Raw genomic sequence first — 18240 nt, forward strand, 5'->3', positions numbered from 1 at the left:
CAGGGTGTCTACAATTTGGTAGACGGTCGATATCCAACAATATCGCTGCTTACTGATAGCCTTGTCCCTGTTATATGTTGATGCGTCGTTAATTAGTGCTTTGCATACAGCGGCCTGCCCACAATCTGGCCAAGAAGTGCACAAGCGATCAGATGTTCCCATGCAGCAGCCTACCCACGATCGAACGTGTTACAGACGGCAAAAGAGCATACTATTGTAGATGATATTTCTACTGCTATCTATAGATGAGATGGAGTATTATTATAGACTGCGGGTGTCTAAACTGATGTACATGTCCTTATCGGTGCTGAAGGAGGGGTGAGGGTTATGTGCATGTCAGGAGTGGGGGGTCGACAGAGGAGACAACTCTAGCATACTAGGAAGATGAGGCGACGTGACAACAAACAAACGGTTAGAGCATCTCCACTCCCCCAACAGCCCCCGGAGTGCCTTTTTTAGTGCCGACAGTGAAATTTTGGTCCAGTCATGCCCCCAACTCCTCGTTTAGCACCGGTTTGTGCCAAAATAACAGCCGCCGAACCCGAGCCAAACCCAGCCCCCCAAGGGGCGCCTGGGGGCGCCGGCCGAAGCGAAAAGTCGAGTGGATACGCGCTGTCGGCGATAGACGACCTATTCCCGTCGTTTTCTTATCCCTTTCCCTTCATTTTCCCCCGTCTACCCCCCCCACCCGCGCTGCTCCCGACATTCTTCTCCCGCTCCCACCATCCAGCCGCCATGCCATCGATGAAGTACACCGCCCCTCGCCCCGCCATCGCTGCCGATTCCACCCAATCGAAGCAGAAGAAACCGAGGAAGTCGATAGCTAGGCTGGCGGGCGTTTCGGACGCCGAGTGAAAGGCGGATGTCCAGCGTCGGGAGGCAGTCACAACCGACAGACGGATAAGGCTCGACGCCAAGAGGGTCAGGGACGTGGCGGTGGTCGATCAGGTAGAGGCGTCCTGCGCGGGGATGATGGGTCCGCACAGCGGCAACCTGTAGGCCGCATGGAGGAGCCGACACAGCATCGCGCCGCCGGGCAACCTCTCACCGCCGATGTGGCCCTGAGGGTACGTACCCTCTCCTGGCTACTCCGATGACGACGTGCATGGCGGTTTCAACCCCAACACCACCTTCCTGCATGGCAAGCCGCAGCGTTCCCGCCCTTTCGGCTTCGGCCATGACCCGCGTACTCCCTCCCTCGCGTTCAACACCGGCATCAACACCAAGTACAGCTACTCATCGTCAGCGTACTCATTGACAACCTCACCTGCTCCGCCTCTGCGTCGTGGTGTCCTTCCATTCGCGCCCTCTTCGGCGCTATAATTTAATTACACCAACACCGACATGGACAAGATCATCACGAGCGGCTCCGTCGCTGTTGCGTCCTACCCGGGGTTCAGCGTGCATGATGAAATAATGAACACCGCGACGAATTGATGACGAGCTCAATGACATCGAGGAGGAGAGGGGAGAGGAAGAGCAGGTGGATGAGGAACCGGAACCAGTGCCAAAGAAGAAGGGGGAAGAGAAAGCGGGCGTCAAACGCCAAGCCAGCTGAACCACGGGTCAATCGGACGTCAAAGGAAGACGAGTGCCTTGCCGAAGCATGGAAGACCGTCAACATTGACCCGATCACCAGCGTGAATCAGAACACCGACACGTACTGGAGGAGAATCAAGACGGCGTTCGACGAACGCAAGCTGGTCGACCTCGACTTCGTCAACATCAACGTGGACTACGGCGACAAGGCCATGTCGAACCACTGGTCGATGATCCAGACGTCCTCCAACAAGTGGCATGGGATCGTCGAGGAGGTCGCTGCTCGTCCAGAAGGCGACACCAACGTCAAGGGTCAGATATGGACATAGTTCGCCGGCCCCGGTTCGTCGCATCGCCGTGTACTTTGCCAATATGTTTTGTCCGCGGTTGTGCATATGGTTCGGATTTTCGCCATGTATCGTGCCCACAACGAGGACCAAGAGTTCAAGTTCATTCACGTGTTCTCCAAGCTCGAGCCGTGGAAGAAGTGGAGGAAATTTCTGCTCGCTCTGGATAAGGCCAAGGAGACCTACAATCTAGACGCGCATGCCCCGGCTGCGGCAGAAGGGTGCCCAGATGGCACCAAAAAAGCCAGGGCGGCGAGGGACGCAACGCCCGCTGTCGAACGACTGCAATCTTCAATCAAGCGATGCATCGCCGACGCCAAGAAGAGCTTCCAGGAGGGAGGAGAAATCCGACGCCAAGAAGAGCTTCTAGGCGGGAGGAGAAATCCGATGCGTGGTGGTCGGCGTTGATGACAAACCAACACGTCAAGCTCGACCTTCTCAGGACCAACATCGCCGCGAAGAAGAGGAACACCGACCCGACGTTCTTGATGAGGACAGACACGACGACGATGGACGAGCAGGTGAAGGTGTGGTACCTCGTGGAGTGCGGCATCATCTTAAATGAGATGCCTGCGCCGACGGCGACCATAGCGGCGACCACGACGGCAACACCAACGACGACGTCCAGCCCGAGAACAGAAACCACGGTGACGACTAGCCCGACTACGCCGACGACGAGCCCGACCCCGGCTAGTCCAATGGCATAGGAGCTGCACAACGCTGAGTCGGTCGTTTGATTCGTTTCGTCCCTAATATCCCTTCCTTTAGATCGCCGAACTATTTGGTGTGTTTGATCTTGCTGAACTATAGCATGTTGATCGTCAACTTGTGACATTATGATCGCCGAACTCGTGACGTCTTTTTAACAGCGAAAAAGATAAATTTTAAAAAGTTGACGTCTCGAGACCGAAACCTCAGAACGCGGCTGAAAACTCGATTGTCCCCGGGACGAAAAAAACACCAACGCAACGTTAAAAAGACATTCACCGAATGCGCTGGGGGCCATACGGCTGGAGATGCTTTAGGCCGGCGTAAGAGGCCAGATCGACGGGTTAGGGCCACACGGGTGGGAAGAAGGCTACATGGCATGAGGAAGTGGAGTGCTACGGCGGAAAGGGATCCGATATGAACTCAAGCATAGGTTCTCCGATACTCCTGCCTTATTATTATTTTTACTCTGTTTCACACCCTTTACTCTACTATGAATGGGAAATGAGATGAGGGAGGTTTTCTTTCGGCTGGTTCAGATCTCATAAAAGCCAAAAATATCCCAAGCAAAATTTTGGTAAGGAACGAGAAGACCGAATCCCTGAATCAAGTCCTGCGCAAAGCGCACACGAAAACGAATGCTTTGTATAGAAACGAAGGGAAAGGAAAAGTCGAACGAGTACCGACAGTCAAGTGGCCCATTATCTTGGCGTTAAGAATTGGAATTGGATCCGGGTTAGTAGACTAAAGATGCTGTGCTGGTGTGGCCTCAGCGACGTCTTTGTTCCCATGCAGACCATATGGGCCTGGTTATTTATCCCCGGTCAAAACGTTGAACCCACGGTGATCGCGCCTTCCCCCCGCCCCCCTCGGTCAAACCCACCTGCAGTGCCCTCTCTCACATGAATCTCCCTCCCTCTCTTTTCTCAAGCAGCCTCCATGGCGACACGGTGCAGAAGCAACGGAATACGCGTCGCAGCATTTCGGCCCCAGATGATGCATGCAGCACCGATCCTGTCGCCGTCGTGCGCGCGCTCCGTTCGGATGACCAGACCAGGCTAGACCAAAGGTGGTTAACTTCACTTTGTGTAGTAAAAGAAAAGGGGGTAGCTTCTGATGACCGAGTTCTGATGCGTGACGGATTGATTGCCTGATGACCGAGGAAGCCCCCTGGTTCTCCCGACGCTTCTGCGATGCCTGCGGGGCGGGCACGAGCGAGCGTTTTCTCGCGACTCTTTGGTTGCTCTCGGGCGGCCGGTGCTGCGTCAGCGAACCCCCATTAGAAATTGCAAGACTGACGTAGCTGCTCATGACGTGCTTTCCCCCTTGTTCCTGAGCTTTCACGCCGCTGTTCTAGATAGATAGAGTAGATACTACGGTGGTGTGTAAAAGATTCTATCTACTCGCTCTCAGGTTTGACGTGGCTGTGGATGTGCAAGTTTCGGCATGGACATCTTGGAAAAGACTAAGCCCAATGGCATGTTCGGGAGAGCATCTCCAACGACAATATTAGCATCGTGCCCAAAAAAACATAAATTTAAGACGCGTGGAGTTAAAAATAACACTACAGCGGACCCTGCATAATAATCGGCTGCATAATAGAGCACGCCGTAAAAGGTGTTCATCGTGTTGGAAAAAACTGGATCGCACACAGTATATTTAAAGTGTGACCTCGTGCGCGCTGAATCTTTCCACGCGCGTTGAAAAAGTGTCACTTGCGCCCGCGGCCGCCATCGGCCTCCTCGCGTGCGTCCGCCGTCTGCCTCCTCGTCCGCGGTCGTCGGCGGCCTCCTCACTGTGCCCGCCGTCGGCCTCCTCATCCGCGACCGTCGTCGGCCTCCAAGCATGCGCCCGCCGCCGGCCTCCTCGCGTGTGCGCGCCAGCCCGCCAGCCGGCTATAGAGAGCAGGGTGCGGGCGCGGCCACGACCACGGCAACGATGGGGCGGGGAGGAGCGCGGCCACGACCACGGCGACGATGGGGCGGGGAGGAGCGCGGCCACGACAGGGTGGGAAGGAGCGCGGCCACGACCACGGACGGCGCGGCCACGACCACGATGATGGCGGGGCGGGGAGGAGCGCAGCCATGGCCACGGGCGCGGGGGGGGGGGGGGGGACGCGACCACGGTCACGGGCGGCGAGGCGTGGGCATGACCACGGCGGCGAGCTAGGTACGGGCGCGCGGTTAATTTTGGACGCCTGTTATAGATGCTACTGCGCGTTATATTTTTTAGCGTCTGCTGGAAATGCTCGGTCATCCGACACGTTAAAACGCTATTTTAACGTTGTAAAAAACAATTAGCGAGCGGCTTGGTAGCGTGTCTGTTGGAGATGCTCTACGGTGAGCTTGATATTTGTTGGAAGCAAGCATGCATTCACTAATTACAATACCAACTGCTTTGGTTGGCAACAAGATAAAGTGAGCAAACCGCAAACACTTTGGATCATAGACAGAATTGCAGCCTTTGGAACCTTACGATATTTCGGATTACCCCTGCGTCATGGAAGGCGCCAGCGTGAGCATTCATTCTGATCCCCTGATGCAGTTAGGTTCTCTCCGGAATTACTCCTGTGTCAATCCCCGCAAGACAGCAACTGCACAATTTATAAGTCTATCAACTGTGCATTAACAATTAAGTGACAGCTGACCGTGCGGCATTTCCCAAAATTTTGAATAACAATTCGGTGACAGCTCAGACTCACGTACTCGTGTAGGTTGGTTTAACTGGTCAACTTATGCCATTACCCTTGAAACGCTCTGCGTCTTGCGTTTTTTTTCTCTTTTTTTCTTTTCTCAAGGGTCTTGGAAGTCTTGCACAATGTCCAAATAACCAACTGACACTAATGAATGATGATTAATGGTTCACCATCAGCAGCAAAGCATGTGTCCATGTGTCCTCAATTCTGATGGACAGCAAACTATTTGTCTCGGTTTGCAACCGAACCTTATTTTAGCATAAGGCTGGTTGTAATACAGAGTATCATATACTAGTATCATGCATATGATACTAGTGTATGATACTATGCCCGTAATGCATAGTATTATAGGATATGTCATTTATTATCATGCATGACACATAGTAGCACAATATTTAATATGATATGGTATTATAATATGATACTCAATTCTCTTTCTTTATTTAATTCTATGTCACCTCATCAAAATTGCCTAATTGACATGCATGATACTACCTATGATACTACCATTACGATCAGCCTAAGTACTACCCTTAATTAAGTTATCAACTAACACTAGATGCTTCTATGACTTGCCATCAAGCAGCACCCTACCTGCTCAGATTCAGTCGAATTAGCCAACTGCAGGATTATACCAATGGAGAAAAGCATAAGGAGGTGTTTCTTTCCAGGGACTTTTTGGTGTAGGGACTAAAAGAGTCCCTTTTAGTTCCATGTGAAAGAAACATGAGGGACTTTTAGGGACTAAAAGGGGTATTTGGGACTAAAGGAAGAAGTCCCTATGGGAGGGACTTTTTGGAACTTTTTTTGACACTTTTCCCAACAATGCCCCTACTTTTAGCATGTCATTTAATAGCTGCTAGGATATTACTAGGGGTGACATGGTCTTTTTGCATGTCAGTTAATGACCTTTAATCCATGTTTATTCCTTGGAAAGAAATGGGTAGGGACTAAAGACTTTTTAGTTGGGACAAAAAAAGTCTTAGGAATTTTTAAAGAAACAAGGCCTAAACATGACTCGAGTCCACCTTATGTTTCTGCGAAATTTGGGCATGAACTATCGAGAACTGTGACAATCAATTCAACAGGAAGGGCGTATGGAAGTACCTGTCAGTTCAATTAAACCTACTATCCTAGAAGCCAAAACAATAAGCTAGTCAACCTCGCAGCGTTGCTCATCCCCTGGCAACTTGACACGTCGTAAACATATTGATTCATTTTTTTAGCTCTAGATTCATTTTTCAAGTTTCATTGCGTATTTTCCTGCGTTTCTGTCGGGTAGTTATTAGACGGATTTCTGTTTTGTATTGCTTCTTGGATACTTCGCCGAAAGGCGAATTTATTGCCAACCTTCATAAGTGTACCTAGAGCTGGCTTCATCAAATCCTCCTCAAACCTCAGGCGGACACGGGAGAAAGATGGAAAAATAATGACCTAACCACTGGCAGATCTAGAGAGAACATGACCCGGTGTCCTAGCATATGGCCATTCATAAATTTCATCTAAAGATGGTGCGTCGCACACTATATTTTGCATGAAATTTACAAAGAACACATTTTACACCCAGGTAGCATAACGTGGGTAGTCTCTGAACCTAATCAGACTCCTCGTGTCATTTCTTTATGAAGGTTGTCGTAAATCCTCATATTGAGACCAAATGTAGGACTATTCTTATCCCAACACGGTTTGTTTCTCCCCAGAATTCTCCTATGCTAATCCGTGCAAGACAGCAACTGAATAATTTAGAAGTCTATCAACTGTGTAATAACAATTCAGTGACAGCTCAGACTAACGTAGGTTGGTTTAACAGGTCAACCTATGCCATCGTCCTCTTCTTTCTTTTTTTGTGTGGGGGAACTTATGCCATCGTCCTCGAATACCTGCAGACAGGTCTTCTTTAGTTAACAGCAGCAGGTCCTCTACGCATGGTGCATTTCTTTTCCCAAGGGATTTGGACACTAACCGAATAGCCAGTTGACACTAATGAATGATTAGTGGTGGTTCACCATCAGCAACGTTGCATTTTTCCAGTGTGGGGCTGGACTACACGCAGGGATGTGCCTTCAGTTTCAGGTAGAATAAGCAGCAGCTTTCCTTATGAACAGCACACTATCATATTTTAGCATATTAGCACAAATTAGTTGGTCAACTAACATTTTTCTTGGAAGGAAATGATCAACTAAGATTAAACGCTTCGATGGATTTCCATGGAGCAATTTCACATCATCGATCTAAGAAACACCTAAGTATGGGCAGGTTTTGTTTTTCCGTTTTAGAACCGGAAAAATATCCTATCTTTTTTAGATTCAGACGGGTGAAACCAACTGAAGAAATATCCCACCTTGAGTCCACCTTATGTTTGTGGGAAGTTGTTGTTTGAACAAAAACACCGTCAACAACATGGTACAAATCTTAGAATTGTCACCCCCATCCCCCGTGTACCCCCCGCTTCGCTTCCCCGAACGAGGCGACCGGGACGGCCCCTTCTTTCCCCCGCTGCCAAAACTCTCCTCCCTCCCTCCCTCTCGCCACTGCCGTCGGCAGGCGTGGCCGGGCGCATGCCCGCGCGGCACTGTGATGTCGGCGGTGACGACCCCCTGCCTTTTCCCATTGCGGTTTCCGGTTCGGGCGGTGTGTTCCGGTGGCGGTGGTCCTCGACGGCGCGACCCTTTGGCGGCGGTGGCGGCTAGAGATGGGGCTTGCCGGTAGCGTCATGCTGGCCCAGATCTGGGCCATTGGGGCCTAGATCTGGGTCAGGGTAGATCGGTTCAGTCTCCGGCGGGTGTGGTGCGATACGGGCGATGGGGACGACGGCTCCTGTGTTACGTCTGCTGCAGCGCGACGGCGGGGGCTTAACGGGCCCGATCTGGGCCCGGCTGGGCATGGGGTCCAGCATGCCCCTGTGCTTGCGTCCAGTCTGATACCACATGTGTCTGTGGAGGTTGTCCCCTCCCACGCGGTTGTGGTACTGCCGGTCCCTGTGTATGGTGGATGTGTCTCAGTCCAGCCGGCCTTGCTACGTCTGCTGTGGTGAGACGACGGTGGTGTCCGCTATTGGAAATATGCCCTAGAGGCAATAATAAATTAGTTATTATTATATTCCTTAGTTCATGATAATCGTTTATTATCCATGCTATAATTGTATTGATTGGAAACACAATACTTGTGTGGATACATAGACAAAACACTGTCCCTAGTAAGCCTCTAGTTGACTAGCTCGTTGATCAAAGATGGTCAAGGTTTCCTGGCCATAGGCAAGTGTTGTTACTTGATAACGGGATCACATCATTAGGAGAATCATGTGATGTGACATCCTCGACTTTTGCAACAGTAATTATTGTGATTAAGCTACAGTGATCACCCGCTAATGATGCCACATCATCGAATTCCCATCTCAGACCCGCGTTGATTCGAGTCTGTCCGGATCCAAAAATTTGAAAACAAAAGAAAAGTACTTTATAAGTTCATTACAAGTATTAAAAGAATATATATAAAAAGGAAAGTATTAAAAATAATAATGATAAAATAAAGTATAAACAAAATATTTAAAAAGAAAAATCAAATAGTAAAATAAATAATAGAAAAAAAGAAAAAGCAACCCCCACCCCCAGGCCGAGCTGGGCCAAGAGGCCCAACTGGCCAGGCCCCAACCGCGCCCACCTCCTAACCCTAAAACGCCCCGACGCCCCGCTCCTCCCTTTCCAGCGCCGCCACCCCACGAGGCCCCAGTCGCCCGCCCCCACGTACCGAGCCTCCCTCCTCTCGGTCTCCCTTCTCTCCCCCCCATCATCCCCTTCTTCCCCACGACATCCCTCCCTGGCCGAGCCCTCCTCTCTCTCTCGGTGCTCCACCCACCAACCCCCGAGACCAGGGCTCCCTCCACTCGGATCCCCACTCCACCGCCCGATCCCCCGTGCCCTCTCCCTCGGTTCCCCTCCCGTCGACCCCCTGTCCTCCCGCCGGCGGCCCCCTGCCGCCTCTCTCCCTGCTCGCCCGAGCCCCATCTTGCCGGTCTCCTTTCCCCTCGTCCTCCCAGGAACCGAGGCCCCCCTGGCCACCCACTTCGGCCGACCTCCCCATCCCCGGGGGGCCCATCTCCGACGGCCCTCACCTCTCCGGTGGCCGCCCCTCCCCGTCGGCGCATCGGCCGGGGTCCCCACCAACCACGGCGGCCCCGTCATCGGGCCCATCCCCGCCGGTTCTCCTCCGATCAATCGTGACCCCGCACCGGCCGGAGCCCCCGTCGGCGACTCCATCCCGGGGGCCCTCCTCACCGGGGCCCCTCTCGGCACGACCTCGCCGGCACGACCGTCACCGTCCTCACCGGAACAGCGCCGTCACCGTCACCGCCTCGTCCTCCTCCTCGCCGTCACCTCCGCTTCCCGCGAACTCCGGCTTCATCGGGCCGTCCCGTCAACGTTGGTGAGCCCCTCCTCGGGCTCCTCCCACCATCGCGTTCCCCTCACCGTCCCGGTTACGTTCCGGCAAACGGGACCCCGATCCGTCGACGGTAGTGGCCGGTAGGAGGATTGAAGAACGTGCTCTCCTATGTTGAGTTAGCAGAGAGTTGTGTTCTCTGTCTCTTTGTTAACAGAGAGGGAGATGAGAGTTTTGATAGAAAGAAAAAGAAATATATGTATTGCGTATGTATGTATCCGTATGTATGTATGTATGAGATGCGATGTATGTATTTGCGTATGCGGATATTTGGAGGAATACGATATTTGCACGGTTATGTATCTGTAAAAAAATGAGTAAATAGCCTTAGGTCACTTATCGGTGGGGCCAAAGCACCCGCTGTCTATGACAGGGAGGCCCCATGCGATAGTTAAAATAAAAATAAAAATAATGTTTTTATTATATAAATAAATAGATATATTAGTTAAAATTAATTAATTAGAATAATTAGAGTATGACACGTGGGTCCCCCACTAAATTAATCTGATTAAATAATATTTAGTCTTAATTAAAACTTGTGCCTATGACGTTCGGGACCCGCTGGTCAGTTGACCAGTCAAATGTTGATGTGAGCATGACATCGCGATGATGTCCTAATAGGATTTTATTAAAATATTTAAATCTGTTTTTAATTCCTAATTATTAATTAAAACTTTAAAAATTATTATTTAATAATCCGCAAGTCAGATCAAAATAATTTCAACATGAAAGTTGATCAGCAAAACGAGACGAACCCGGATACACGGTCCATTCGTCTGTCACGCGTCCCTAGCATAGCAAACATGGAACGTTTCCTTCGTTTCCAGTATTACCGGTAGTAGCCCGAGACCCGGAAAATATCGTCAGATATTCTTCCGACCCGTCTATGACGGATGTTGCTGCGTTAGCTCATGTCTAGCCTGCATCTTGCCATGTCATGCTTTGTGTTGCATCGGTGCTATTATTTATTGTTTCTTCCCCCTCTTCTTACCGGTAGACCCCGAGACTGACGCTGCTGCCGGGTACATCTACGACCCTGCCGATCAGTCCTTTGCCGCAGAGCAGCAAGGCAAGCAAACCCTCCTTGATCATTCCTATATCGCCTATGTCTTTCTTCCTACTGCTTGCATTAGTATTTTGCTACTGTTGTAGTTAGCTCCTATATCTGATGCATAGCCTGTTTTTGATGAACTCCTACTTTCAGTCCTGTACTTTAAATATGCTTAGTATAGGTGGAGCAGTCATCCCCTCTGACCCCGTAGTTCAGTTGCCCCGCTTGTTTTCAAATCTCGATCTCTGATCGACGAGCCAGACCCGACCCAGCACATTCACCCCTTCGTTGTACGACGCTACAGAGATACTATCGGGTACCGAGGGTGACACCTCGCTAAGTACTCCTGATGATATCTCTGTAGTATAGCTAGTCGGTCGCGGTTATCGAGGGTGATTCCTCTTTCACCATTCCCGATGACGCCTCTGTCGTGCAACCCCGCAAGTGTGGGACCCCCGAGGGTGATTTCCTCTAAGCCCCACCTTGACGGGTACATCGTTCTGAATCCAACGAGGGTGATACCTCGGATTCCCCCCGATGTTACAACCACACAGTTACTCGACCTTGTTACTGGGATCATTGGTGATTAATTGTAAGACGGGTGGATTCCCGTGAGACTGTGTTGTTGGCCTAATTAAAATGTAAATGGATTTGGGTATTTGATCTGGGTTGGTCGGAGACCTTTTCGCACTAACCGGCTACGCGGGAAGAATTATGGGTACTCGGCGTCGCGGTATCCGCCGAAGCTTTTCAGATGCCAGCAATGTAGCGACGCGCGCCCGAGTGGTCCCGAGATGCATCGCGCTTGTGATTAAGGGATGCTAGGACTGACGTCGGCCGCCCACGCCACGTGCAGGAGTGTGAAGGGGAACTGGGCCCACGAACCCTTTGTGCTTAGGAGTTAGACCGGCGGGCTGGCCTCTCTGATTAGTCTTAGGTGGGGCTGCGACGTGTCGATATTCCGAGGCCGGGCAGGACCCAGAAAAGTATGTCCGGCCAGAGTGTTATCGAGCGTGACGGGACATGTGGTGCACCCCTGCAGGGATGAAAATTAACTATTCGGATAGCCGTGTCCACGGTTACAGGACGACTTGGAGTTGTGCCCCGATCTTTTACAACTACAATTGTTACATAACTGGAATTATTTTGCCTCGGGATTACTTCCTCGTAGGGAGTCGAGGGAGGATCTTTAGGCGTGACCTCACTTTAATATTGCTGCAACAATATGATTATTAACGTGTTACCCCTGTTCTACTCTCGTCTATTGCTGCAAGACCCCTGAAGATGCTAGTCTTCGATAGGACTAGGCCTTCTCTCTCTATTCTCGCATTGCTGCAGTCAGTCCACATATAACCCCCTTCTTTGATACTGATGCATAATTAGAATAGTTCTGATGTAACACTTGCGAGTACTTTGGATGAGTACTCACCGCTGCTTTGCTCCCCCCTTGTCCCCTTGATCCGTTTGCTGCGACCAGATGATGGAGCCCAGGAGATGGAGGTCCCCGCCACCGACGACTGCTACCCCGACGGTGCCTACTACTATGTGGAGGCCGCTGATGATCAGGAGTAGTTAGGAGGTTCCCAGGCAGGAGGCCTCGCCTCATTCGATCGTTGTATCTTTTGTGCTAGCCTTCTCTAAGGCACCCCATGTTTATGTCTGTACTCAGATATTTGTTGCTTCCACTGACTCGTGTGTTTATCGAGCTTTCGTATTCTAGCCCTCGAGGCCCCTGGCTTGTAATATGAAGCTGATGTTATTTTATTTGTGTCTAGTGTTGTGTTGTGATATCTTCCCGTGAGTCCTTGGGTTTGATCGTACGCATTTGCGTGTATGGTTAGCGTACGTTTAAGCCGAGGGCGTCACATGTGATGGACTAGACCCAAAACTAATAGACGTAGCATGTTGATCGTGTCATTTTGTTGCTACTGTTTTCTGCGTGTCAAGTATTTGTTCCTATGACCATGAGATCATATAACTCACTGACACCGGAGGAATTCTTTGTGTGTATCAAACGTCGCAACGTAACTGGGTGACTATAAAGATGCTCTACAGGTATCTCCCAAGGTGTTCGTTGAGTTAGTATGGATCGAGACTGGGATTTGTCACTCCGTGTGACGGAGAGGTATCTCGGGGCCCACTCGGTAATACAACATCACACACAAGCCTTGCAAGCAATGTGACTTAGTGTAAGTTGCAGGATCTTGTATTACGGAACGAGTAAAGAGACTTGCCGGTAAACGAGATTGAAATAGGTATGCGAATACTGACGATCGAATCTTGGGCAAGTAACATACCGAAGGACAAAGGGAATGACATACGGGATTATATGAATCCTTGGCACTGAGGTTCAAACGATAAGATCTTTGTAGAATATGTGGGATCCAATATGGGCATCCAGGTCCCGCTATTGGATATTGACCGAGGAGTCACTCGGGTCATGTCTACATAGTTGTCGAACCCGCAGGATCTGCACACTTAAGGTTCGACATTGTTTTATGCGTATTTCAATTATGTGGTTGGTTACCGAATGTTGTTTGGAGTCCCGGATGAGATCACGGACATCACGAGGGTTTTCGGAATGGTCCGGAAACGAAGGTTGATATATAGGATGACTTCATTTGGTTACCGGAAGGTTTTCGGGCATTACCGGTAATGTACCGGGAATGACGAATGAGTTCTGGATCTTCACCTGGAGGGGGGACCACCCACCCGGGAGGGCCCAAGGACTTTGGGGTGGTGGAAAAAGTAGGCGGGGTCAGCCCAAGGCTGTCTTGCGCAAGAGAGAAAGAAAAACCAAAAGAAGAGAAAGAAAAAAAAGGGAAAGGTGGGAAAGAAGAGAAGGACTCCACCTTCCAATCCTAGTTGGACTAGGATTGGAGGAGGACTCCTCCTCCCCTTGGTGGCGCAGCCCTTGGGGCTCCTTGAGCCTCAAGGCAAGCCTCCCCTCCCCTCCTCCTATATATATGGAGCTATTAGGGCTGATTTGAGACAACTTTTGCCACGGTAGCCCGACTACATACCTCCACGGTTTTACCTCTAGATCGCATTTCTGCGGAGCTCGGGCGGAGCCCTGCTGAGATTAGTTCAGCACCAACCTCCGGAGCGCCGTCACGCTGCCGGAGAACTAATCTACCTCTCCGTCTCTCTTGCTGGATCAAGAAGGCCGAGATCATCGTCGAGCTGTACGTGTGCTGAACGCGGAGGTGCCGTCCGTTCGGCACTAGATCGGAGCGGATCGTGGGACGGATCGCGGGACGGTTCGTGGGACGGTTCGCGGGGCGGATCGAGGGACGTGAGGACGTTCCACTACATCAACCGCGTTTCTTAACGCTTCTGCTGTGTGATCTACAAGGGTACGTAGATCGGAAATCCCCTCTCGTAGATGGACATCACCATGATAGGACTTCGTGCGCGTAGGAAATTTTTTGTTTCCCATACTACGTTCCCCAACAGTGGCATCATGAGCTAGGTTCATGCGTAAATGTAATCTCGAGTAGAACACAAAAGTTTTTGTGGGCGGTGATGTGCGTTTGGTGCCCTCCTTAGTTTTTTGTTGATTCCGCGGTATTGTTGGATCGAAGCGGCTCGAACCGACATTACTCGTACGCTTACGAGAGACTGGTTTTCATCGCTACGAGTAACTCCGTTGCTCAAAGATGACCGGCGAGTGTCGGTTTCTCCAACTTTAGTTGAATCGGATTTGACCGAGGAGGTCCTTGGATGAGGTTAAATAGCAATTCATATATCTCCGTGGTGGTGGTTGTGTAAGTAAGATGCGATCCTACTAGATACCCATGGTCACCACGTAAAACATGCAACAACAATTAGAGGACGTCTAACTTGTTTTTGCAGGGTATGCTTGTGATGTGGTATGGCCAACGATGTGATGTGATATATTGGATGTATGAGATGATCATGTTGTAATAGTTAATATCGACTTGCACGTCGATGGTACGACAACCGGCAGGAGCCATAGGGTTGTCTTTAAACTAACATTTGTGCTTGCAGATGCGTTTACTATATTGCTAGGACGTAGCTTTAGTAGTAATAGCATGAGTAGCACGACAACCCCGATGGCGACACGTTGATGGAGATCATGATGATGGAGATCATGGTGTGACGCCGGTGACAAGAAGATCGTGCCGGTGCTTTGGTGATGGAGATCAAGAAGCACATGATGATGGCCATATCATGTCACTTATGAATTGCATGTGATGTTAATCCTTTATGCACCTTATCTTGCTTAGAACGAAGGTAGCATTATGAGGTGATCTCTCACTAAAATTTCAAGACGAAATTGTGTTCTCCCCGACTGTGCACCGTTGCGACAGTTATTCGTTTCGAGACACCACGTGATGATCGGGTGTGATAGACTCAACGTTCACATACAACGGGTGCAAAACAGTTGCACACGCGGAACACTCGGGTTAAGCTTGACGAGCCTAGCATGTGCAGACATGGCCTCGGAACACATGAGACCGAAAGGTCGAGCATGAATCGTATAGTTGATATGATTAGCATAGAGATACTTACCACTTAAACTATTCTCGACTCACGTGATGATCGGACTTGAGATAGTGGATTTGGATCATGTACCACTCAAATGACTAGAGAGATGTACTTTTTGAGTGGGAGTTCTTAAGTAATATGATTAATTGAACTAATTGTCATGAACATAGTCTGATGGTCTTTGCGAATTACGATGTAGCTTGCGCTATAGCTCTACTATTTTTATATGTTCCTGGAGAAAATTTAGTTGAAAGTTGATAGTAGCAAACTTTGCAGAGGATTGTCCTTGTTGTTGCGCAGAAGGCTTATGTCCTTAATGCACCACTCGGTGTGCTGCACCTCGAGCGTTGTCTGTCGATGCTGTGAACATCCGACATACACGTTTCTGATGACTACACGATAGTTCAGTACAAAATACTTAATGGCTTAGAAGCAAGGCGCCGAAGACGTTTTGAAACATCACGGAACATAAGAGATGTTCTAAAGAGATGAAATTGTGATTTTATGCTTGTGCCCTTGTTAAGAGGTACGAGACCTCTGACAAGATTCTTTGTCCACAAAGTAAGGGAGAAAAGCTCAATCGTTGAGCGTGTGCTCAGATTATCTGAGTACGACAATCTCTTGAATCAAGTGGGAGTTAATCTTCTAGATGAGATAGTGATGGTTCTCCAAAGTCACTGCCACCAAGCTGTGAGAGCTTCATGATGAACTATAACATATCAAGGATAGATACAATGATCCTTGAGCAATTCGCGATGTTTGACACTGCGAAAGTAGAAATCAAGAAGGAGCATCAATAGTTGATGGTTAGTAAAACCACTAAGTTTCAAGAAAGGCAAGGGCTAGAAGGGATACTTCGTGAAACGGCAAAACAATTGCTGCACTAATGAAGAGACCCAAGATTAAATCCAAACCCAAGATACGAGGTAATGATGATAGTACCACTTACTTGTGGCACTGCCGCTTGAGTCATGTTGGTATAAATTGCATGAAGAGGCTCCATGCTGATGGATCTTTATACTCACTTGATTTTGAATCACTAGTGACATGCAAATCACACCACATGAGCAAGGCCTTGTTTTCATTGAGATGAAACAAGATAGTAACTTGTTGGAAGTGATACATTTTGATGTATGCAGTCCAATGGGTGCTGAGGCACGCAGTGGATGTCATTATGTTCTTACTTCAATGACGATTTGACTAGATACAAGAGTATTTACTTAATGAAAAACAAGTCTGAAATATTGAAAAGTTCAATTCTGTTTCGGAGTGAAGTTCGTCATAACAAGAGGATAAACTGTCTACGATATGATCATAGAAATGAATATCTGAGTTACGAGTTTTGGTACGCAGTTAAGACAATGTGGAAATTGTTTCGCAGTTCATGCCACCTGGAACATCATAGTGTGATGATGTGTCTGAACGTCATAGCCACGCACTATTTGGTATGGTGCATGCTATGATGTCTCTTATCGAATTACCACTATCGTTTATGGGTTATGCATTAGAGACAACCGCATTCACTTTAAATAGGGCACCACGTATTTCCGTTGAGATGACACAGTATAGACTGAGGTTTAGAGAAATCTAAACTGTCGTTTCTTGAAAGTTTGGGGCTTCGACACTTATGTGAAAAAGTTTCAGTCTGATAAGCTCGAACCAAAAGCGGATAAATGCATCTTCATAGGATATCCAAAACAGTTGGGTACATCTCCTATCTCAGATCCGAAAGCAAAGTGTTTGTTTCTAGAAACGGATCCTTTCTCGAGGAAAGGTTTCTCTCGAAAGAATTGAGTGAGAGGGTGGTAGAACTTGATAAGGTTATTGAACCATCATTTCAACCAGTGTGTAGCAGGGCACAGGAAGTTGTTCCTGTGGCGCCTACACCAATTGAAGTGAAAGCTGATGATGGTGATCATCGAGCATCGAATCAAGTTACTACAAATCTCGTAGGTTGACAAGGTCGCGTACTACTGCAGAGTGGTACGGTAACCCTGTCTTGGAGGTCATGTTGTTGAGCAACAATGAACCTACGAGTTATGGAGAAAGCAATGGTGGGCCCGGATTCCGACAAATGGCTAGAGGCCATGAAATCCGAGAGAGGATCCATGTATGAAAACAAAATGTAGACTTTGGAAGAACTACTTGATGGTCATAGGACTATTGAGTAAAGATGGATCTTTAAAAGGAAGACAGACGATGATGGTGATAAGTCACTATTAAGAAAAGCTCGACTTGTCGCAAAGATGTTTCCGACAAGATCAAACAGTTGACTATGATGAGACTTTCTTACTCGTAGCGATGCTAAAAGTCTGTTAGAATTATGTTAGTAGTTGCTGCATTATTTATGAAATATTGCACATAGGATGTCAAAACATTGTTTCCTCGACGGTTTCCTTGAGCAAACATTGTATGTGATACAACCAGGAGGTTTTGTTGATCCTAAAGATACTAGAAAGTATGCAAGCTCCAGCGATCCTTCAATGGACTGGTGCAAGCATCTCGGAGTTGGAATATACACTTTGATGAGATGATCAAAGATTTTGGGTTTGTACAAGGTTTATAAGAAACTTGTATTTCCAAAGAAGTGAGTGGGAGCACTATAGAATTTCTGATAAGTATATGTGGTTGACATATTGTGGATCAGAAGTAAGGTAGAATTTCTGTAAAGCATACAAGGTTGTCTGAAAGGAGTTTTCAAAGGAATACCTGGATTGCGCTACTTGAACGTTGAGCATCAAAGATCTATGAAGATAGATCAAAAGCGCTTAATAGAAGTTTCAACAAGATGCATGCCTTGACAAGTTTTTGAAGGAGTTCAAAATAGACCAGCAAAGAAGGAGTTCTTGGTTGCGTTGTGAGGTGTGAATTTGAGTAAGACTCAAAACCCGACCCCGGCAGAATAAAGAGAATAGACGAAGGTCGTCTTCTATGCCTTGGCCGTAGAATCT

At 48.8% G+C, this 18240-nt stretch overlaps 1 pseudogene; it reads left to right on the forward strand.

Moving 5' to 3' along the window:
- The first annotated feature begins 486 nt into the window (after nt 1-486).
- Nucleotides 487-2593, forward strand: LOC123405620 (annotated as a pseudogene).
- Nucleotides 2594-18240: the final 15647 nt, after the last annotated feature.

This window comes from Hordeum vulgare, chromosome 6H, assembly GCF_904849725.1.
Source record: "Hordeum vulgare subsp. vulgare chromosome 6H, MorexV3_pseudomolecules_assembly, whole genome shotgun sequence".
NCBI lineage: Eukaryota > Viridiplantae > Streptophyta > Magnoliopsida > Poales > Poaceae > Hordeum > Hordeum vulgare.